Here is a 23,571-nt window from a genome sequence, read left to right on the forward strand (position 1 = left end):
TTCACAGCTCACTGTGTGTGTATTGGAATGGATAATCAGACTGTTCCCAGCTCACTGTGTGTGTACTGGAATGGATAATCAGACTGTTCCCAGCTCACTGTGTGTGTACTGGAATGGATAATCAGACTGTTCCCAGCTCACTGTGTGTGTACTGGAATGGATAATCAGACTGTTCCCAGCTCACTGTGTGTGTACTGGAATGGATAATCAGACTGTTCCCAGCTCACTGTGTGTGTACTGGAATGGATAATCAGACTGTTCCCAGCTCACTCTTTGTGTACTGGAATGGACAGTCAGTCAGACTGTTCCCAGCTCACTGTGTGTGTAATGGAATGGATAATCAGACTGTTCCCAGCTCACTGTTTGTGTACTGGAATGGACAGTCAGTCAGACTGTTCCCAGCTCACTGTGTGTGCACTGGAATGGATAATCAGGCTGTTCCCAGCTCACTGTGTGTGTATTGGAATGGATAATCAGGCTGTTCCCAGCTCACTGTGTGTGTACTGGAATGGATAATCAGACTGTTCCCAGCTCACTGTGTGTGTACTGGAATGGATAATCAGGCTGTTCCCAGCTCACTGTGTGTGCACTGGAATGGATAATCAGGCTGTTCCCAGCTCACTGTGTGTGTACTGGAATGGATAATCAGACTGTTCCCAAATCACTGTGTGTACTGGAATGGATAATCAGACTGTTCCCAGCTCACTGTGTGTGTACTGGAATGGATAATCAGGCTGTTCCCAGCTCACTGTGTGTGTACTGGAATGGATAATCAGACTGTTCCCAGCTCACTGTGTGTGTACTGGAATGGATAATCAGGCTGTTCCCAGCTCACTGTGTGTGTACTGGAATGGATAATCAGGCTGTTCCCAGCTCACTGTGTGTGTACTGGAATGGATAATCAGACTGTTCCCAGCTCACTCTGTGTGTACTGGAATGGATAATCAGACTGTTCCCAAATCACTGTGTGTACTGGAATGGATAATCAGGCTGTTCCCAGCTCACTGTGTGTGTACTGGAATGGATAATCAGGCTGTTCCCAGCTCACTGTGTGTGTACTGGAATGGATAATCAGACTGTTCCCAGCTCACTGTGTGTGTACTGGAATGGATAATCAGGCTGTTCCCAGCTCACTGTGTGTGGACTGGAATGGAGAATCAGACTGTTCCCAGCTCACTGTGTGTGTACTGGAATGGATAATCAGACTGTTCCCAGCTCACTGTGTGTGTACTGGAATGGATAATCAGACTGTTCCCAGCTCACTGTGTGTGTACTGGAATGGATAATCAGACTGTTCCCAGCTCGCTGTGTGTGTACTGGAATGGATAATCAGACTGTTCCCAGCTCGCTGTGTGTGTACTGGAATGGATAATCAGACTGTTCCCAGCTCACTGTGTGTACTGGAATGGATAATCAGACTGTTCCCAGCTCACTGTGTGTGTACTGGAATGGATAATCAGACTGTTCCCAAATCACTGTGTGTACTGGAATGGATAATCAGGCTGTTCCCAGCTCACTGTGTGTACTGGAATGGATAATCAGACTGTTCCCAGCTCACTGTGTGTGTACTGGAATGGATAATCAGACTGTTCCCAGCTCACTGTTTGTGTACTGGAATGGACAGTCAGTCAGACTGTTCCCAGCTCACTGTGTGTGTACTGGAATGGATAATCAGACTGTTCCCAGCTCACTGTTTGTGTACTGGAATGGACAGTCAGTCAGACTGTTCCCAGCTCACTGTGTGTGTACTGGAATGGATAATCAGGCTGTTCCCAGCTCACTGTGTGTGTACTGGAATGGATAATCAGGCTGTTCCCAGCTCACTGTGTGTGTACTGGAATGGATAATCAGACTGTTCCCAGCTCACTGTTTGTGTACTGGAATGGACAGTCAGTCACACTGTTCCCAGCTCACTGTGTGTGTACTGGAATGGATAATCAGGCTGTTCCCAAATCACTGTGTGTACTGGAATGGATAATCAGGCTGTTCCCAGCTCACTGTGTGTGTACTGGAATGGATAATCAGACTGTTCCCAGCTCACTGTGTGTGTACTGGAATGGATAATCAGACTGTTCCCAAATCACTGTGTGTGTACTGGAATGGATAATCAGACTGTTCCCAGCTCACTGTGTGTGTACTGGAATGGATAATCAGACTGTTCCCAGCTCACTGTGTGTGTACTGGAATGGATAATCAGACTGTTCCCAGCTCACTGTGTGTGTACTGGAATGGATAATCAGGCTGTTCCCAGCTCACTGTGTGTACTGGAATGGATAATTAGGCTGTTCCCAGCTCACTGTGTGTACTGGAATGGATAATCAGACTGTTCCCAGCTCACTGTGTGTGTACTGGAATGGATAATCAGACTGTTCCCAAATCACTGTGTGTACTGGAATGGATAATCAGGCTGTTCCCAGCTCACTGTGTGTGTACTGGAATGGATAATCAGACTGTTCCCAGCTCACTGTTTGTGTACTGGATTGGACAGTCAGTCAGACTGTTCCCAGCTCACTGTGTGTGTACTGGAATGGATAATCAGACTGTTCCCAGCTCACTGTTTGTGTACTGGAATGGACAGTCAGTCAGACTGTTCCCAGCTCACTGTGTGTGTACTGGAATGGATAATCAGACTGTTCCCAAATCACTGTGTGTACTGGAATGGATAATCAGGCTGTTCCCAGCTCACTGTGTGTGTACTGGAATGGATAATCAGACTGTTCCCAGCTCACTGTGTGTGTACTGGAATGGAGAATCAGACTGTTCCCAGCTCACTGTGTGTGTACTGGAATGGATAATCAGACTGTTCCCAGCTCACTGTGTGTGTACTGGAATGGATAATCAGACTGTTCCCAGCTCACTGTGTGTGTACTGGAATGGATAATCAGACTGTTCCCAGCTTGCTGTGTGTGTACTGGAATGGATAATCAGACTGTTCCCAGCTCGCTGTGTGTGTACTGGAATGGATAATCAGACTGTTCCCAGCTCACTGTGTGTACTGGAATGGATAATCAGACTGTTCCCAGCTCACTGTGTGTGTACTGGAATGGATAATCAGACTGTTCCCAAATCACTGTGTGTACTGGAATGGATAATCAGGCTGTTCCCAGCTCACTGTGTGTACTGGAATGGATAATCAGACTGTTCCCAGCTCACTGTGTGTGTACTGGAATGGATAATCAGACTGTTCCCAGCTCACTGTTTGTGTACTGGAATGGACAGTCAGTCAGACAGTTCCCAGCTCACTATGTGTGTACTGGAATGGATAATCAGACTGTTCCCAGCTCACTGTTTGTGTACTGGAATGGACAGTCAGTCAGACTGTTCCCAGCTCACTGTGTGTGTACTGGAATGGATAATCAGGCTGTTCCCAGCTCACTGTGTGTGTACTGGAATGGATAATCAGGCTGTTCCCAGCTCACTGTGTGTGTACTGGAATGGATAATCAGGCTGTTCCCAGCTCACTGTGTGTGTACTGGAATGGATAATCAGACTGTTCCCAGCTCACTGTTTGTGTACTGGAATGGACAGTCAGTCAGACTGTTCCCAGCTCACTGTGTGTGTACTGGAATGGATAATCAGGCTGTTCCCAAATCACTGTGTGTACTGGAATGGATAATCAGGCTGTTCCCAGCTCACTGTGTCTGTACTGGAATGGATAATCAGACTGTTCCCAGCTCACTGTGTGTGTACTGGAATGGATAATCAGACTGTTCCCAAATCACTGTGTGTGTACTGGAATGGATAATCAGACTGTTCCCAGCTCACTGTGTGTGTACTGGAATGGATAATCAGACTGTTCCCAGCTCACTGTGTGTGTACTGGAATGGATAATCAGACTGTTCCCAGCTCACTGTGTGTGTACTGGAATGGATAATCAGGCTGTTCCCAGCTCACTGTGTGTACTGGAATGGATAATCAGGCTGTTCCCAGCTCACTGTGTGTACTGGAATGGATAATCAGACTGTTCCCAGCTCACTGTGTGTGTACTGGAATGGATAATCAGACTGTTCCCAAATCACTGTGTGTACTGGAATGGATAATCAGGCTGTTCCCAGCTCACTGTGTGTGTACTGGAATGGATAATCAGACTGTTCCCAGCTCACTGTTTGTGTACTGGATTGGACAGTCAGTCAGACTGTTCCCAGCTCACTGTGTGTGTACTGGAATGGATAATCAGACTGTTCCCAGCTCACTGTTTGTGTACTGGAATGGACAGTCAGTCAGACTGTTCCCAGCTCACTGTGTGTGTACTGGAATGGATAATCAGACTGTTCCCAAATCACTGTGTGTACTGGAATGGATAATCAGGCTGTTCCCAGCTCACTGTGTGTGTACTGGAATGGATAATCAGACTGTTCCCAGCTCACTGTGTGTGTACTGGAATGGATAATCAGACTGTTCCCAAATCACTGTGTGTACTGGAATGGATAATCAGGCTGTTCCCAGCTCACTGTGTGTGTACTGGAATGGATAATCAGACTGTTCCCAGCTCACTGTGTGTGTACTGGAATGGATAATCAGACTGTTCGCAGATCACTGTGTGTGTACTGGAATGGATAATCAGGCTGTTCCCAGCTCACTGTGTATGTACTGGAATGGATAATCAGGCTGTTCCCAGCTCAGTGTGTGTGTACTGGAATGGATAATCAGGCTGTTCCCAGCTCAGTGTGTGTGTACTGGAATGGATAATCAGGCTGTTCCCAGCTCACTGTGTGTGTACTGGAATGGATAACCAGACTGTTCCCAGCTCACTGTTTGTGTACTGGAATGGACAGTCAGTCAGACTGTTCCCAGCTCACTGTGTGTGTACTGGAATGGATAATCAGGCTGTTCCCAGCTCACTGTGTGTGTACTGGAATGGATAATCAGGCTGTTCCCAGCTCACTGTGTGTGTACTGGAATGGATAATCAGGCTGTTCCCAGCTCACTGTGTGTGTACTGGAATGGATAATCAGACTGTTCCCAGCTCACTGTTTGTGTACTGGAATGGACAGTCAGTCAGACTGTTCCCAGCTCACTGTGTGTGTACTGGAATGGATAATCAGGCTGTTCCCAAATCACTGTGTGTACTGGAATGGATAATCAGGCTGTTCCCAGCTCACTGTGTGTGTACTGGAATGGATAATCAGACTGTTCCCAGCTCACTGTGTGTGTACTGGAATGGATAATCAGACTGTTCCCAAATCACTGTGTGTGTACTGGAATGGATAATCAGACTGTTCCCAGCTCACTGTGTGTGTACTGGAATGGATAATCAGACTATTCCCAGCTCACTGTGTGTGTACTGGAATGGATAATCAGACTGTTCCCAGCTCACTGTGTGTGTACTGGAATGGATAATCAGGCTGTTCCCAGCTCACTGTGTGTACTGGAATGGATAATCAGGCTGTTCCCAGCTCACTGTGTGTACTGGAATGGATAATCAGACTGTTCCCAGCTCACTGTGTGTGTACTGGAATGGATAATCAGACTGTTCCCAAATCACTGTGTGTACTGGAATGGATAATCAGGCTGTTCCCAGCTCACTGTGTGTGTACTGGAATGGATAATCAGACTGTTCCCAGCTCACTGTTTGTGTACTGGATTGGACAGTCAGTCAGACTGTTCCCAGCTCACTGTGTGTGTACTGGAATGGATAATCAGACTGTTCCCAGCTCACTGTTTGTGTACTGGAATGGACAGTCAGTCAGACTGTTCCCAGCTCACTGTGTGTGTACTGGAATGGATAATCAGACTGTTCCCAAATCACTGTGTGTACTGGAATGGATAATCAGGCTGTTCCCAGCTCACTGTGTGTGTACTGGAATGGATAATCAGACTGTTCCCAGCTCACTGTGTGTGTACTGGAATGGATAATCAGACTGTTCCCAAATCACTGTGTGTACTGGAATGGATAATCAGGCTGTTCCCAGCTCACTGTGTGTGTACTGGAATGGATAATCAGACTGTTCCCAGCTCACTGTGTGTGTACTGGAATGGATAATCAGACTGTTCGCAGATCACTGTGTGTGTACTGGAATGGATAATCAGGCTGTTCCCAGCTCACTGTGTATGTACTGGAATGGATAATCAGGCTGTTCCCAGCTCAGTGTGTGTGTACTGGAATGGATAATCAGGCTGTTCCCAGCTCAGTGTGTGTGTACTGGAATGGATAATCAGGCTGTTCCCAGCTCACTGTGTGTGTACTGGAATGGATAACCAGACTGTTCCCAGCTCACTGTTTGTGTACTGGAATGGACAGTCAGTCAGACTGTTCCCAGCTCACTGTGTGTGTACTGGAATGGATAATCAGGCTGTTCCCAGCTCACTGTGTGTGTACTGGAATGGATAATCAGGCTGTTCCCAGCTCACGGTGTGTGTACTGGAATGGATAATCAGACTGTTCCCAGCTCACTGTGTGTGTACTGGAATGGATAATCAGACTGTTCCCAAATCAATGTGTGTACTGGAATGGATAATCAGGCTGTTCCCAGCTCACTGTGTGTGTACTGGAATGGATAATCAGACTGTTCCCAGCTCACTGTGTGTGTACTGGAATGGATAATCAAACTGTTCCCAAATCACTGTGTGTACTGGAATGGATAATCAGGCTGTTCCCAGCTCACTGTGTGTGTACTGGAATGGATAATCAGACTGTTCCCAGCTCAGTGTGTGTGTACTGGAATGGATAATCAGACTGTTCCCAAATCACTGTGTGTACTGGAATGGATAATCAGACTGTTCCCAAATCACTGTGTGTACTGGAATGGATAATCAGGCTGTTCCCAGCTCACTGTGTGTGTACTGGAATGGATAATCAGACTGTACCCAGCTCACTGTGTGTGTACTGGAATGGATAATCAGGCTGTTCCCAGCTCACTGTGTGTGTACTGGAATGGATAATCAGACTGTTCCCAAATCACTGTGTGTACTGGAATGGATAATCAGGCTGTTCCCAGCTCACTGTGTGTACTGGAATGGATAATCAGACTGTTCCCAGCTCACTGTGTGTACTGGAATGGATAATCAGGCTGTTCCCAGCTCACTGTGTGTGTACTGGAATGGAGAATCAGACTGTTCCCAGCTCACTGTGTGTACTGGAATGGATAATCAGGCTGTTCCCAGCTCACTGTGTGTGTACTGGAATGGATAATCAGACTGTTCCCAAATCACTGTGTGTTTTGGAATGGATAATCAGACTGTTCCCAGCTCACTGTTTGTGTACTGGAATGGACAGTCAGTCAGTCTGTTCCCAGCTCACTGTGTGTGTACTGGAATGGATAATCAGGCTGTTCCCAGCTCACTGTGTGTGTACTGGAATGGATAATCAGGCTGTTCCCAGCTCACGGTGTGTGTACTGGAATGGATAATCAGACTGTTCCCAGCTCACTGTGTGTGTACTGGAATGGATAATCAGACTGTTCCCAAATCACTGTGTGTACTGGAATGGATAATCAGGCTGTTCCCAGCTCACTGTGTGTGTACTGGAATGGATAATCAGACTGTTCCCAGCTCACTGTGTGTGTACTGGAATGGATAATCAGACTGTTCCCAAATCACTGTGTGTACTGGAATGGATAATCAGACTGTTCCCAGCTCACTGTGTGTGTACTGGAATGGATAATCAGACTGTTCCCAGCTCAGTGTGTGTGTACTGGAATGGATAATCAGACTGTTCCCAAATCACTGTGTGTACTGGAATGGATAATCAGGCTGTTCCCAGCTCACTGTGTGTGTACTGGAATGGATAATCAGACTGTTCCCAAATCACTGTGTGTACTGGAATGGATAATCAGGCTGTTCCCAACTCACTGTGTGTGTACTGGAATGGATAATCAGACTGTACCCAGCTCACTGTGTGTGTACTGGAATGGATAATCAGGCTGTTCCCAGCTCACTGTGTGTGTACTGGAATGGATAATCAGACTGTTCCCAAATCACTATGTGTACTGGAATGGATAATCAGGCTGTTCCCAGCTCACTGTGTGTACTGGAATGGATAATCAGACTGTTCCCAGCTCACTGTGTGTACTGGAATGGATAATCAGGCTGTTCCCAGCTCACTGTGTGTGTACTGGAATGGAGAATCAGACTGTTCCCAGCTCACTGTGTGTGTACTGGAATGGATAATCAGGCTGTTCCCAGCTCACTGTGTGTGTACTGGAATGGATAATCAGACTGTTCCCAAATCACTGTGTGTTTTGGAATGGATAATCAGACTGTTCCCAGCTCACTGTGTGTGTACTGGAATGGATAATCAGACTGTTCCCAGCTCACTGTCTGTGTACTGGAATGGATAATCAGACTGTTCCCAAATCACTGTGTGTACTGGAATGGATAATCAGGCTGTTCCCAGCTCACTGTGTGTACAGGAATGGATAATCAGACTGTTCCCAGCTCACTGTGTGTACTGGAATGGATAATCAGGCTGTTCCCAGCTCACTGTGTGTGTACTGGAATGGAGAATCAGACTGTTCCCAGCTCACTGTGTGTGTACTGGAATGGATAATCAGGCTGTTCCCAGCTCACTGTGTGTGTACTGGAATGGATAATCAGACTGTTCCCAAATCACTGTGTGTACTGGAATGGATAATCAGACTGTTCCCAGCTCACTGTGTGTGTACTGGAATGGATAATCAGACTGTTCCCAAATCACTGTGTGTACTGGAATGGATAATCAGGCTGTTCCCAGCTCACTGTGTGTGTACTGGAATGGATAATCAGACTGTTACCAGCTCACTGTGTCTGTACTGGAATGGATAATCAGGCTGTTCCCAGCTCACTGTGTGTGTACTGGAATGGATAATCAGACTGTTCCCAAATCACTGTGTGTACTGGAATGGATAATCAGGCTGTTCCCAGCTCACTGTGTGTGTACTGGAATGGATAATCAGACTGTTCCCAGCTCACTGTGTGTGTACTGGAATGGATAATCAGACTGTTCCCAAATCACTGTGTGTACTGGAATGGATAATCAGGCTGTTCCCAGCTCACTGTGTGTGTACTGGAATGGATAATCAGACTGTTACCAGCTCACTGTGTCTGTACTGGAATGGATAATCAGGCTGTTCCCAGCTCACTGTGTGTGTACTGGAATGGATAATCAGACTGTTCCCAAATCACTGTGTGTACTGGAATGGATAATCAGGCTGTTCCCAGCTCACTGTGTGTGTACTGGAATGGATAATCAGACTGTTCCCAGCTCACTGTGTGTGTACTGGAATGGATAATCAGACTGTTCCCAAATCACTGTGTGTACTGGAATGGATAATCAGGCTGTTCCCAGCTCACTGTGTGTGTACTGGAATGGATAATCAGACTGTTCCCAAATCACTGTGTGTACTGGAATGGATAATCAGGCTGTTCCCAGCTCACTGTGTGTGTACTGGAATGGATAATCAGACTGTTCCCAGCTCACTGTGTGTGTACTGGAATGGATAATCAGACTGTTCCCAAATCACTGTGTGTACTGGAATGGATAATCAGACTGTTCCCAGCTCACTGTGTGTACTGGAATGGATAATCAGACTGTTCCCAAATCACTGTGTGTACTGGAATGGATAATCAGGCTGTTCCCAGCTCACTGTGTGTGTACTGGAATGGATAATCAGACTGTTCCCAGCTCACTGTGTGTACTGGAATGGATAATCAGGCTGTTCCCAGCTCACTGTGTGTGTACTGGAATGGAGAATCAGACTGTTCCCAGCTCACTGTGTGTGTACTGGAATGGATAATCAGGCTGTTCCCAGCTCACTGTGTGTGTACTGGAATGGATAATCAGACTGTTCCCAAATCACTGTGTGTACTGGAATGGATAATCAGACTGTTCCCAGCTCACTGTGTGTGTACTGGAATGGATAATCAGACTGTTCCCAAATCACTGTGTGTACTGGAATGGATAATCAGGCTGTTCCCAGCTCACTGTGTGTGTACTGGAATGGATAATCAGACTGTTCCCAGCTCACTGTCTGTGTACTGGAATGGATAATCAGACTGTTCCCAAATCACTGTGTGTACTGGAATGGATAATCAGGCTGTTCCCAGCTCACTGTGTGTACTGGAATGGATAATCAGACTGTTCCCAGCTTACTGTGTGTACTGGAATGGATAATCAGGCTGTTCCCAGCTCACTGTGTGTGTACTGGAATGGAGAATCAGACTGTTCCCAGCTCACTGTGTGTGTACTGGAATGGATAATCAGGCTGTTCCCAGCTCACTGTGTGTGTACTGGAATGGATAATCAGACTGTTCCCAAATCACTGTGTGTACTGGAATGGATAATCAGACTGTTCCCAGCTCACTGTGTGTGTACTGGAATGGATAATCAGACTGTTCCCAAATCACTGTGTGTACTGGAATGGATAATCAGGCTGTTCCCAGCTCACTGTGTGTGTACTGGAATGGATAATCAGACTGTTACCAGCTCACTGTGTGTGTACTGGAATGGATAATCAGGCTGTTCCCAGCTCACTGTGTGTGTACTGGAATGGGTAATCAGACTGTTCCCAAATCACTGTGTGTACTGGAATGGATAATCAGGCTGCTCCCAGCTCACTGTGTGTGTACTGGAATGGATAATCAGACTGTTCCCAGCTCACTGTGTGTGTACTGGAATGGATAATCAGACTGTTCCCAAATCACTGTGTGTACTGGAATGGATAATCAGGCTGTTCCCAGCTCACTGTGTGTGTACTGGAATGGATAATCAGACTGTTCCCAGCTCACTGTGTGTGTACTGGAATGGATAATCAGACTGTTCCCAAATCACTGTGTGTACTGGAATGGATAATCAGACTGTTCCCAGCTCACTGTGTGTACTGGAATGGATAATCAGACTGTTCCCAAATCACTGTGTGTACTGGAATGGATAATCAGGCTGTTCCCAGCTCACTGTGTGTGTACTGGAATGGATAATCAGACTGTTCCCAGCTCACTGTTTGTGAACTGGAATGGATAATCAGACTGTTCCCAGCTCACTGTTTGTGTACTGGAATGGATAATCAGACTGTTCCCAAATCACTGTGTGTACTGGAATGGATAATCAGACTGTTCCCAGCTCACTGTGTGTGTACTGGAATGGATAATCAGATTGTTCCCAAATCACTGTGTGTACTGGAATGGATAATCAGACTGTTCCCAGCTCACTGTGTGTGTACTGGAATGGATAATCAGACTGTTCCCAAATCACTGTGTGTACTGGAATGGATAATCAGACTGTTCCCAGCTCACTGTGTGTGTACTGGAATGGATAATCAGGCTGTTCCCAGCTCAGTGTGTGTGTACTGGAATGGATAATCAGGCTGTTCCCAGCTCACTGTGTGTGTACTGGAATGGATAATCAGACTGTTCCCAAATCACTGTGTGTACTGGAATGGATAATCAGACTGTTCCCAGCTCACTGTGTGTGTACTGGAATGGATAATCAGACTGTTCCCAAATCACTGTGTGTGTACTGGAATGGATAATCAGGCTGTTCCCAGCTCACTGTGAGTGTACTGGAATGGATAATCAGACTGTTCCCAAATCACTGTGTGTACTGGAATGGATAATCAGGCTGTTCCCAGCTCACTGTGTGTGTACTGGAATGGATAATCAGACTGTTCCCAGCTCACTGTGTGTGTACTGGAATGGATAATCAGACTGTTCCCAAATCACTGTGTGTACTGGAATGGATAATCAGGCTGTTCCCAGCTCACTGTGTGTGTACTGGAATGGATAATCAGACTGTTCCCAAATCACTGTGTGTACTGGAATGGATAATCAGGCTGTTCCCAGCTCACTGTGTGTGTACTGGAATGGATAATCAGACTGTTCCCAAATCACTGTGTGTACTGGAATGGATAATCAGACTGTTCCCAGCTCACTATGTGTACTGGAATGGATAATCAGACTGTTCCCAAATCACTGTGTGTACTGGAATGGATAATCAGGCTGTTCCCAGCTCACTGTGTGTGTACTGGAATGGATAATCAGACTGTTCCCAGCTCACTGTGTGTGTACTGGAATGGATAATCAGACTGTTCCCAAATCACTGTGTGTACTGGAATGGATAATCAGGCTGTTCCCAGCTCACTGTGTGTGTACTGGAATGGATAATCAGACTGTTCCCAAATCACTGTGTGTACTGGAATGGATAATCAGGCTGTTCCCAGCTCACTGTGTGTGTACTGGAATGGATAATCAGACTGTTCCCAAATCACTGTGTGTACTGGAATGGATAATCAGACTGTTCCCAGCTCACTATGTGTACTGGAATGGATAATCAGACTGTTCCCAAATCACTGTGTGTACTGGAATGGATAATCAGGCTGTTCCCAGCTCACTGTGTGTGTACTGGTATGGATAATCAGACTGTTCCCAGCTCACTGTTTGTGAACTGGAATGGATAATCAGACTGTTCCCAGCTCACTGTGTGTGTACTGGAATGGATAATCAGGCTGTTCCCAGCTCAGTGTGTGTGTACTGGAATGGATAATCAGGCTGTTCCCAGCTCACTGTGTGTGTACTGGAATGGATAATCAGACTGTTCCCAAATCACTGTGTGTACTGGAATGGATAATCAGACTGTTCCCAGCTCACTGTGTGTGTACTGGAATGGATAATCAGACTGTTCCCAAATCACTGTGTGTACTGGAATGGATAATCAGGCTGTTCCCAGCTCACTGTGTGTGTACTGGAATGGATAATCAGACTATTACCAGCTCACTGTGTGTGTACTGGAATGGATAATCAGGCTGTTCCCAGCTCACTGTGAGTGTACTGGAATGGATAATCAGACTGTTCCCAAATCACTGTGTGTACTGGAATGGATAATCAGGCTGTTCCCAGCTCACTGTGTGTGTACTGGAATGGATAATCAGACTGTTCCCAGCTCACTGTGTGTGTACTGGAATGGATAATCAGACTGTTCCCAAATCACTGTGTGTACTGGAATGGATAATCAGGCTGTTCCCAGCTCACTGTGTGTGTACTGGAATGGATAATCAGACTGTTCCCAAATCACTGTGTGTACTGGAATGGATAATCAGGCTGTTCCCAGCTCACTGTGTGTGTACTGGAATGGATAATCAGACTGTTCCCAGCTCACTGTGTGTGTACTGGAATGGATAATCAGACTGTTCCCAAATCACTGTGTGTACTGGAATGGATAATCAGACTGTTCCCAGCTCACTATGTGTACTGGAATGGATAATCAGACTGTTCCCAAATCACTGTGTGTACTGGAATGGATAATCAGGCTGTTCCCAGCTCACTGTGTGTGTACTGGTATGGATAATCAGACTGTTCCCAGCTCACTGTTTGTGAACTGGAATGGATAATCAGACTGTTCCCAGCTCACTGTTTGTGTACTGGAATGGATAATCAGACTGTTCCCAAATCACTGTGTGTACTGGAATGGATAATCAGACTGTTCCCAGCTCAGTGTGTGTGTACTGGAATGGATAATCAGACTGTTCCCAGCTCACTGTGTGTGTACTGGAATGGATAATCAGACTGTTCCCAAATCACTGTGTGTACTGGAATGGATAATCAGACTGTTCCCAGCTCACTGTGTGTGTACTGGAATGGATAATCAGACTGTTCCCAAATCACTGTGTGTACTGGAATGGATAATCAGACTGTTCCCAGCTCACTGTTTGTGTACTGGAATGGATAATCAGGCTGTTCCCAGCTCACTGTGTGTGTACTGGAATGGATAATCAGGCTGTTCCCAGCTCACTGTGTGTGTACTGGAATGGATAATCAGGCTGTTCCCAGCTCAGTGTGTGTGTACTGGAATGGATAATCAGGCTGTTCCCAGCTCACTGTGTGTGTACTGGAATGGATAATCAGGCTGTTCCCAGCTCACTGTGTGTGTACTGGAATGGATAATCAGACTGTTCCCAGCTCACTGTTTGTGTACTGGAATGGACAGTCAGTCAGACTGTTCCCAGCTCACGGTGTGTGTACTGGAATGGATAATCAGGCTGTTCCCAGCTCACTGTGTGTGTACTGGAATGGATAATCAGGCTGTTCCCAGCTCACGGTGTGTGTACTGGAATGGATAATCAGACTGTTCCCAGCTCACTCTGTGTGTACTGGAATGGATAATCAGACTGTTCCCAAATCACTGTGTGTACTGGAATGGATAATCAGGCTGTTCCCAGCTCACTGTGTGTGTACTGGAATGGATAATCAGACTGTTCCCAGCTCACTGTGTGTACTGGAATGGATAATCAGACTGTTCCCAGCTCACTGTGTGTGTACTGGAATGGATAATCAGACTGTTCCCAGCTCACTGTGTGTGTACTGGAATGGATAATCAGGCTGTTCCCAGCTCACTGTGTGTGTACTGGAATGGATAATCAGACTGTTCCCAAATCACTGTGTGTACTGGAATGGATAATCAGGCTGTTCCCAGCTCACTGTATGTACTGGAATGCATAATCAGACTGTTCCCAGCTCACTGTGTGTACTGGAATGGATAATCAGGCTGTTCCCAGCTCACTGTGTGTGTACTGGAATGGAGAATCAGACTGTTCCCAGCTCACTGTGTGTGTACTGGAATGAATAATCAGGCTGTTCCCAGCTCACTGTGTGTGTACTGGAATGGATAATCAGACTGTTCCCAAATCACTGTGTGCACTGGAATGGATAATCAGACTGTTCCCAGCTCACTGTGTGTGTACTGGAATGGATAATCAGACTGTTCCCAAATCACTGTGTGTACTGGAATGGATAAGCAGGCTGTTCCCAGCTCACTGTGTGTGTACTGGAATGGATAATCAGACTGTTCCCAGCTCACTGTGTGTGTACTGGAATGGATAATCAGACTGTTCCCAAATCACTGTGTGTACTGGAATGGATAATCAGGCTGTTCCCAGCTCACTGTGTGTACTGGAATGGATAATCAGACTGTTCCCAGCTCACTGTGTGTACTGGAATGGATAATCAGGCTGTTCCCAGCTCACTGTGTGTGTACTGGAATGGATAATCAGACTGTTCCCAAATCACTGTGTGTACTGGAATGGATAATCAGACTGTTCCCAGCTCACTGTGTGTGTACTGGAATGGATAATCAGACTGTTCCCAAATCACTGTGTGTACTGGAATGGATAATCAGACTGTTCCCAGCTCACTGTTTGTGTACTGGAATGGATAATCAGGCTGTTCCCAGCTCACTGTGTGTGTACTGGAATGGATAATCAGGCTGTTCCCAGCTCACTGTGTGTGTACTGGAATGGATAATCAGGCTGTTCCCAGCTCAGTGTGCGTGTACTGGAATGGATAATCAGGCTGTTCCCAGCTCACTGTGTGTGTACTGGAATGGATAATCAGGCTGTTCCCAGCTCACTGTGTGTGTACTGGAATGGATAATCAGACTGTTCCCAGCTCACTGTTTGTGTACTGGAATGGACAGTCAGTCAGACTGTTCCCAGCTCACTGTGTGTGTACTGGAATGGATAATCAGGCTGTTCCCAGCTCACTGTATGTGTACTGGAATGGATAATCAGGCTGTTCCCAGCTCACGGTGTGTGTACTGGAATGGATAATCAGACTGTTCCCAGCTCACTCTGTGTGTACTGGAATGGATAATCAGACTGTTCCCAAATCACTGTGTGTACTGGAATGGATAATCAGGCTGTTCCCAGCTCACTGTGTGTGTACTGGAATGGATAATCAGACTGTTCCCAAATCACTGTGTGTACTGGAATGGATAATCAGGCTGTTCCCAACTCACTGTGTGTGTACTGGAATGGATAATCAGACTGTACCCAGCTCACTGTGTGTGTACTGGAATGGATAATCAGGCTGTTCCCAGCTCACTGTGTGTGTACTGGAATGGATAATCAGACTGTTCCCAAATCACTGTGTGTACTGGAATGGATAATCAGGCTGTTCCCAGCTCACTGTGTGTACTGGAATGGATAATCAGACTGTTCCCAGCTCACTGTGTGTACTGGAATGGATAATCAGGCTGTTCCCAGCTCACTGTGTGTGTACTGGAATGGAGAATCAGACTGTTCCCAGCTCACTGTGTGTGTACTGGAATGGATAATCAGGCTGTTCCCAGCTCACTGTGTGTGTACTGGAATGGATAATCAGACTGTTCCCAAATCACTGTGTGTTTTGGAATGGATAATCAGACTGTTCCCAGCTCACTGTGTGTGTACTGGAATGGATAATCAGACTGTTCCCAGCTCACTGTCTGTGTACTGGAATGGATAATCAGACTGTTCCCAAATCACTGTGTGTACTGGAATGGATAATCAGGCTGTTCCCAGCTCACTGTGTGTACAGGAATGGATAATCAGACTGTTCCCAGCTCACTGTGTGTACTGGAATGGATAATCAGGCTGTTCCCAGCTCACTGTGTGTGTACTGGAATGGAGAATCAGACTGTTCCCAGCTCACTGTGTGTGTACTGGAATGGATAATCAGGCTGTTCCCAGCTCACTGTGTGTGTACTGGAATGGATAATCAGACTGTTCCCAAATCACTGTGTGTACTGGAATGGATAATCAGACTGTTCCCAGCTCACTGTGTGTGTACTGGAATGGATAATCAGACTGTTCCCAAATCACTGTGTGTACTGGAATGGATAATCAGGCTGTTCCCAGCTCACTGTGTGTGTACTGGAATGGATAATCAGACTGTTACCAGCTCACTGTGTCTGTACTGGAATGGATAATCAGGCTGTTCCCAGCTCACTGTGTGTGTACTGGAATGGATAATCAGACTGTTCCCAAATCACTGTGTGTACTGGAATGGATAATCAGGCTGTTCCCAGCTCACTGTGTGTGTACTGGAATGGATAATCAGACTGTTCCCAGCTCACTGTGTGTGTACTGGAATGGATAATCAGACTGTTCCCAAATCACTGTGTGTACTGGAATGGATAATCAGGCTGTTCCCAGCTCACTGTGTGTGTACTGGAATGGATAATCAGACTGTTCCCAAATCACTGTGTGTACTGGAATGGATAATCAGGCTGTTCCCAGCTCACTGTGTGTGTACTGGAATGGATAATCAGACTGTTCCCAGCTCACTGTGTGTGTACTGGAATGGATAATCAGACTGTTCCCAAATCACTGTGTGTACTGGAATGGATAATCAGACTGTTCCCAGCTCACTGTGTGTACTGGAATGGATAATCAGACTGTTCCCAAATCACTGTGTGTACTGGAATGGATAATCAGGCTGTTCCCAGCTCACTGTGTGTGTACTGGAATGGATAATCAGACTGTTCCCAGCTCACTGTGTGTACTGGAATGGATAATCAGGCTGTTCCCAGCTCACTGTGTGTGTACTGGAATGGAGAATCAGACTGTTCCCAGCTCACTGTGTGTACTGGAATGGATAATCAGGCTGTTCCCAGCTCACTGTGTGTGTACTGGAATGGATAATCAGACTGTTCCCAAATCACTGTGTGTACTGGAATGGATAATCAGACTGTTCCCAGCTCACTGTGTGTGTACTGGAATGGATAATCAGACTGTTCCCAAATCACTGTGTGTACTGGAATGGATAATCAGGCTGTTCCCAGCTCACTGTGTGTGTACTGGAATGGATAATCAGACTGTTCCCAGCTCACTGTCTGTGTACTGGAATGGATAATCAGACTGTTCCCAAATCACTGTGTGTACTGGAATGGATAATCAGGCTGTTCCCAGCTCACTGTGTGTACTGGAATGGATAATCAGACTGTTCCCAGCTTACTGTGTGTACTGGAATGGATAATCAGGCTGTTCCCAGCTCACTGTGTGTGTACTGGAATGGAGAATCAGACTGTTCCCAGCTCACTGTGTGTGTACTGGAATGGATAATCAGGCTGTTCCCAGCTCACTGTGTGTGTACTGGAATGGATAATCAGACTGTTCCCAAATCACTGTGTGTACTGGAATGGATAATCAGACTGTTCCCAGCTCACTGTGTGTGTACTGGAATGGATAATCAGACTGTTCCCAAATCACTGTGTGTACTGGAATGGATAATCAGGCTGTTCCCAGCTCACTGTGTGTGTACTGGAATGGATAATCAGACTGTTACCAGCTCACTGTGTGTGTACTGGAATGGATAATCAGGCTGTTCCCAGCTCACTGTGTGTGTACTGGAATGGATAATCAGACTGTTCCCAAATCACTGTGTGTACTGGAATGGATAATCAGGCTGCTCCCAGCTCACTGTGTGTGTACTGGAATGGATAATCAGACTGTTCCCAGCTCACTGTGTGTGTACTGGAATGGATAATCAGACTGTTCCCAAATCACTGTGTGTACTGGAATGGATAATCAGGCTGTTCCCAGCTCACTGTGTGTGTACTGGAATGGATAATCAGACTGTTCCCAGCTCACTGTGTGTGTACTGGAATGGATAATCAGACTGTTCCCAAATCACTGTGTGTACTGGAATGGATAATCAGACTGTTCCCAGCTCACTGTGTGTACTGGAATGGATAATCAGACTGTTCCCAAATCACTGTGTGTACTGGAATGGATAATCAGGCTGTTCCCAGCTCACTGTGTGTGTACTGGAATGGATAATCAGACTGTTCCCAGCTCACTGTTTGTGAACTGGAATGGATAATCAGACTGTTCCCAGCTCACTGTTTGTGTACTGGAATGGATAATCAGACTGTTCCCAAATCACTGTGTGTACTGGAATGGATAATCAGACTGTTCCCAGCTCACTGTGTGTGTACTGGAATGGATAATCAGATTGTTCCCAAATCACTGTGTGTACTGGAATGGATAATCAGACTGTTCCCAGCTCACTGTGTGTGTACTGGAATGGATAATCAGACTGTTCCCAAATCACTGTGTGTACTGGAATGGATAATCAGACTGTTCCCAGCTCACTGTGTGTGTACTGGAATGGATAATCAGGCTGTTCCCAGCTCAGTGTGTGTGTACTGGAATGGATAATCAGGCTGTTCCCAGCTCACTGTGTGTGTACTGGAATGGATAATCAGACTGTTCCCAAATCACTGTGTGTACTGGAATGGATAATCAGACTGTTCCCAGCTCACTGTGTGTGTACTGGAATGGATAATCAGACTGTTCCCAAATCACTGTGTGTGTACTGGAATGGATAATCAGGCTGTTCCCAGCTCACTGTGAGTGTACTGGAATGGATAATCAGACTGTTCCCAAATCACTGTGTGTACTGGAATGGATAATCAGGCTGTTCCCAGCTCACTGTGTGTGTACTGGAATGGATAATCAGACTGTTCCCAGCTCACTGTGTGTGTACTGGAATGGATAATCAGACTGTTCCCAAATCACTGTGTGTACTGGAATGGATAATCAGGCTGTTCCCAGCTCACTGTGTGTGTACTGGAATGGATAATCAGACTGTTCCCAAATCACTGTGTGTACTGGAATGGATAATCAGGCTGTTCCCAGCTCACTGTGTGTGTACTGGAATGGATAATCAGACTGTTCCCAAATCACTGTGTGTACTGGAATGGATAATCAGACTGTTCCCAGCTCACTATGTGTACTGGAATGGATAATCAGACTGTTCCCAAATCACTGTGTGTACTGGAATGGATAATCAGGCTGTTCCCAGCTCACTGTGTGTGTACTGGAATGGATAATCAGACTGTTCCCAGCTCACTGTGTGTGTACTGGAATGGATAATCAGACTGTTCCCAAATCACTGTGTGTACTGGAATGGATAATCAGGCTGTTCCCAGCTCACTGTGTGTGTACTGGAATGGATAATCAGACTGTTCCCAAATCACTGTGTGTACTGGAATGGATAATCAGGCTGTTCCCAGCTCACTGTGTGTGTACTGGAATGGATAATCAGACTGTTCCCAAATCACTGTGTGTACTGGAATGGATAATCAGACTGTTCCCAGCTCACTATGTGTACTGGAATGGATAATCAGACTGTTCCCAAATCACTGTGTGTACTGGAATGGATAATCAGGCTGTTCCCAGCTCACTGTGTGTGTACTGGTATGGATAATCAGACTGTTCCCAGCTCACTGTTTGTGAACTGGAATGGATAATCAGACTGTTCCCAGCTCACTGTGTGTGTACTGGAATGGATAATCAGGCTGTTCCCAGCTCAGTGTGTGTGTACTGGAATGGATAATCAGGCTGTTCCCAGCTCACTGTGTGTGTACTGGAATGGATAATCAGACTGTTCCCAAATCACTGTGTGTACTGGAATGGATAATCAGACTGTTCCCAGCTCACTGTGTGTGTACTGGAATGGATAATCAGACTGTTCCCAAATCACTGTGTGTACTGGAATGGATAATCAGGCTGTTCCCAGCTCACTGTGTGTGTACTGGAATGGATAATCAGACTATTACCAGCTCACTGTGTGTGTACTGGAATGGATAATCAGGCTGTTCCCAGCTCACTGTGAGTGTCCTGGAATGGATAATCAGACTGTTCCCAAATCACTGTGTGTACTGGAATGGATAATCAGGCTGTTCCCAGCTCACTGTGTGTGTACTGGAATGGATAATCAGACTGTTCCCAGCTCACTGTGTGTGTACTGGAATGGATAATCAGACTGTTCCCAAATCACTGTGTGTACTGGAATGGATAATCAGGCTGTTCCCAGCTCACTGTGTGTGTACTGGAATGGATAATCAGACTGTTCCCAAATCACTGTGTGTACTGGAATGGATAATCAGGCTGTTCCCAGCTCACTGTGTGTGTACTGGAATGGATAATCAGACTGTTCCCAGCTCACTGTGTGTGTACTGGAATGGATAATCAGACTGTTCCCAAATCACTGTGTGTACTGGAATGGATAATCAGACTGTTCCCAGCTCACTATGTGTACTGGAATGGATAATCAGACTGTTCCCAAATCACTGTGTGTACTGGAATGGATAATCAGGCTGTTCCCAGCTCACTGTGTGTGTACTGGTATGGATAATCAGACTGTTCCCAGCTCACTGTTTGTGAACTGGAATGGATAATCAGACTGTTCCCAGCTCACTGTTTGTGTACTGGAATGGATAATCAGACTGTTCCCAAATCACTGTGTGTACTGGAATGGATAATCAGACTGTTCCCAGCTCAGTGTGTGTGTACTGGAATGGATAATCAGACTGTTCCCAGCTCACTGTGTGTGTACTGGAATGGATAATCAGACTGTTCCCAAATCACTGTGTGTACTGGAATGGATAATCAGACTGTTCCCAGCTCACTGTGTGTGTACTGGAATGGATAATCAGACTGTTCCCAAATCACTGTGTGTACTGGAATGGATAATCAGACTGTTCCCAGCTCACTGTTTGTGTACTGGAATGGATAATCAGGCTGTTCCCAGCTCACTGTGTGTGTACTGGAATGGATAATCAGGCTGTTCCCAGCTCACTGTGTGTGTACTGGAATGGATAATCAGGCTGTTCCCAGCTCAGTGTGTGTGTACTGGAATGGATAATCAGGCTGTTCCCAGCTCACTGTGTGTGTACTGGAATGGATAATCAGGCTGTTCCCAGCTCACTGTGTGTGTACTGGAATGGATAATCAGACTGTTCCCAGCTCACTGTTTGTGTACTGGAATGGACAGTCAGTCAGACTGTTCCCAGCTCACGGTGTGTGTACTGGAATGGATAATCAGGCTGTTCCCAGCTCACTGTGTGTGTACTGGAATGGATAATCAGGCTGTTCCCAGCTCACGGTGTGTGTACTGGAATGGATAATCAGACTGTTCCCAGCTCACTCTGTGTGTACTGGAATGGATAATCAGACTGTTCCCAAATCACTGTGTGTACTGGAATGGATAATCAGGCTGTTCCCAGCTCACTGTGTGTGTACTGGAATGGATAATCAGACTGTTCCCAGCTCACTGTGTGTACTGGAATGGATAATCAGACTGTTCCCAGCTCACTGTGTGTGTACTGGAATGGATAATCAGACTGTTCCCAGCTCACTGTGTGTGTACTGGAATGGATAATCAGGCTGTTCCCAGCTCACTGTGTGTGTACTGGAATGGATAATCAGACTGTTCCCAAATCACTGTGTGTACTGGAATGGATAATCAGGCTGTTCCCAGCTCACTGTATGTACTGGAATGCATAATCAGACTGTTCCCAGCTCACTGTGTGTACTGGAATGGATAATCAGGCTGTTCCCAGCTCACTGTGTGTGTACTGGAATGGAGAATCAGACTGTTCCCAGCTCACTGTGTGTGTACTGGAATGGATAATCAGGCTGTTCCCAGCTCACTGTGTGTGTACTGGAATGGATAATCAGACTGTTCCCAAATCACTGTGTGCACTGGAATGGATAATCAGACTGTTCCCAGCTCACTGTGTGTGTACTGGAATGGATAATCAGACTGTTCCCAAATCACTGTGTGTACTGGAATGGATAAGCAGGCTGTTCCCAGCTCACTGTGTGTGTACTGGAATGGATAATCAGACTGTTCCCAGCTCACTGTGTGTGTACTGGAATGGATAATCAGACTGTTCCCAAATCACTGTGTGTACTGGAATGGATAATCAGGCTGTTCCCAGCTCACTGTGTGTACTGGAATGGATAATCAGACTGTTCCCAGCTCACTGTGTGTACTGGAATGGATAATCAGGCTGTTCCCAGCTCACTGTGTGTGTACTGGAATGGATAATCAGACTGTTCCCAAATCACTGTGTGTACTGGAATGGATAATCAGACTGTTCCCAGCTCACTGTGTGTGTACTGGAATGGATAATCAGACTGTTCCCAAATCACTGTGTGTACTGGAATGGATAATCAGACTGTTCCCAGCTCACTGTTTGTGTACTGGAATGGATAATCAGGCTGTTCCCAGCTCACTGTGTGTGTACTGGAATGGATAATCAGGCTGTTCCCAGCTCACTGTGTGTGTACTGGAATGGATAATCAGGCTGTTCCCAGCTCAGTGTGCGTGTACTGGAATGGATAATCAGGCTGTTCCCAGCTCACTGTGTGTGTACTGGAATGGATAATCAGGCTGTTCCCAGCTCACTGTGTGTGTACTGGAATGGATAATCAGACTGTTCCCAGCTCACTGTTTGTGTACTGGAATGGACAGTCAGTCAGACTGTTCCCAGCTCACTGTGTGTGTACTGGAATGGATAATCAGGCTGTTCCCAGCTCACTGTATGTGTACTGGAATGGATAATCAGGCTGTTCCCAGCTCACGGTGTGTGTACTGGAATGGATAATCAGACTGTTCCCAGCTCACTCTGTGTGTACTGGAATGGATAATCAGACTGTTCCCAAATCACTGTGTGTACTGGAATGGATAATCAGGCTGTTCCCAGCTCACTGTGTGTGTACTGGAATGGATAATCAGACTGTTCCCAGCTCACTGTGTGTACTGGAATGGATAATCAGACTGTTCCCAGCTCACTGTGTGTGTACTGGAATGGATAATCAGACTGTTCCCAGCTCACTGTGTGTGTACTGGAATGGATAATCAGGCTGTTCCCAGCTCACTGTGTGTGTACTGGAATGGATAATCAGACTGTTCCCAAATCACTGTGTGTACTGGAATGGATAATCAGGCTGTTCCCAGCTCACTGTGTGTACTGGAATGGATAATCAGACTGTTCCCAGCTCACTCTGTGTACTGGAACGGATAATCAGGCTGTTCCCAGCTCACTGTGTGTGT

General features: G+C 46.2%; 1 protein-coding gene across 2 annotated transcripts in view; it reads right to left on the reverse strand.

Moving 5' to 3' along the window:
• The window catches only part of zftraf1 (zinc finger TRAF-type containing 1), a 204,447-nt gene that overhangs the window by 5,013 nt on the left and 175,863 nt on the right, over positions 1 to 23,571 (reverse strand). The gene's annotated exons all lie outside the window — the stretch shown is intronic.

The sequence above is a fragment of the Heterodontus francisci genome, chromosome 2, assembly GCF_036365525.1.
Source record: "Heterodontus francisci isolate sHetFra1 chromosome 2, sHetFra1.hap1, whole genome shotgun sequence".
NCBI lineage: Eukaryota > Metazoa > Chordata > Chondrichthyes > Heterodontiformes > Heterodontidae > Heterodontus > Heterodontus francisci.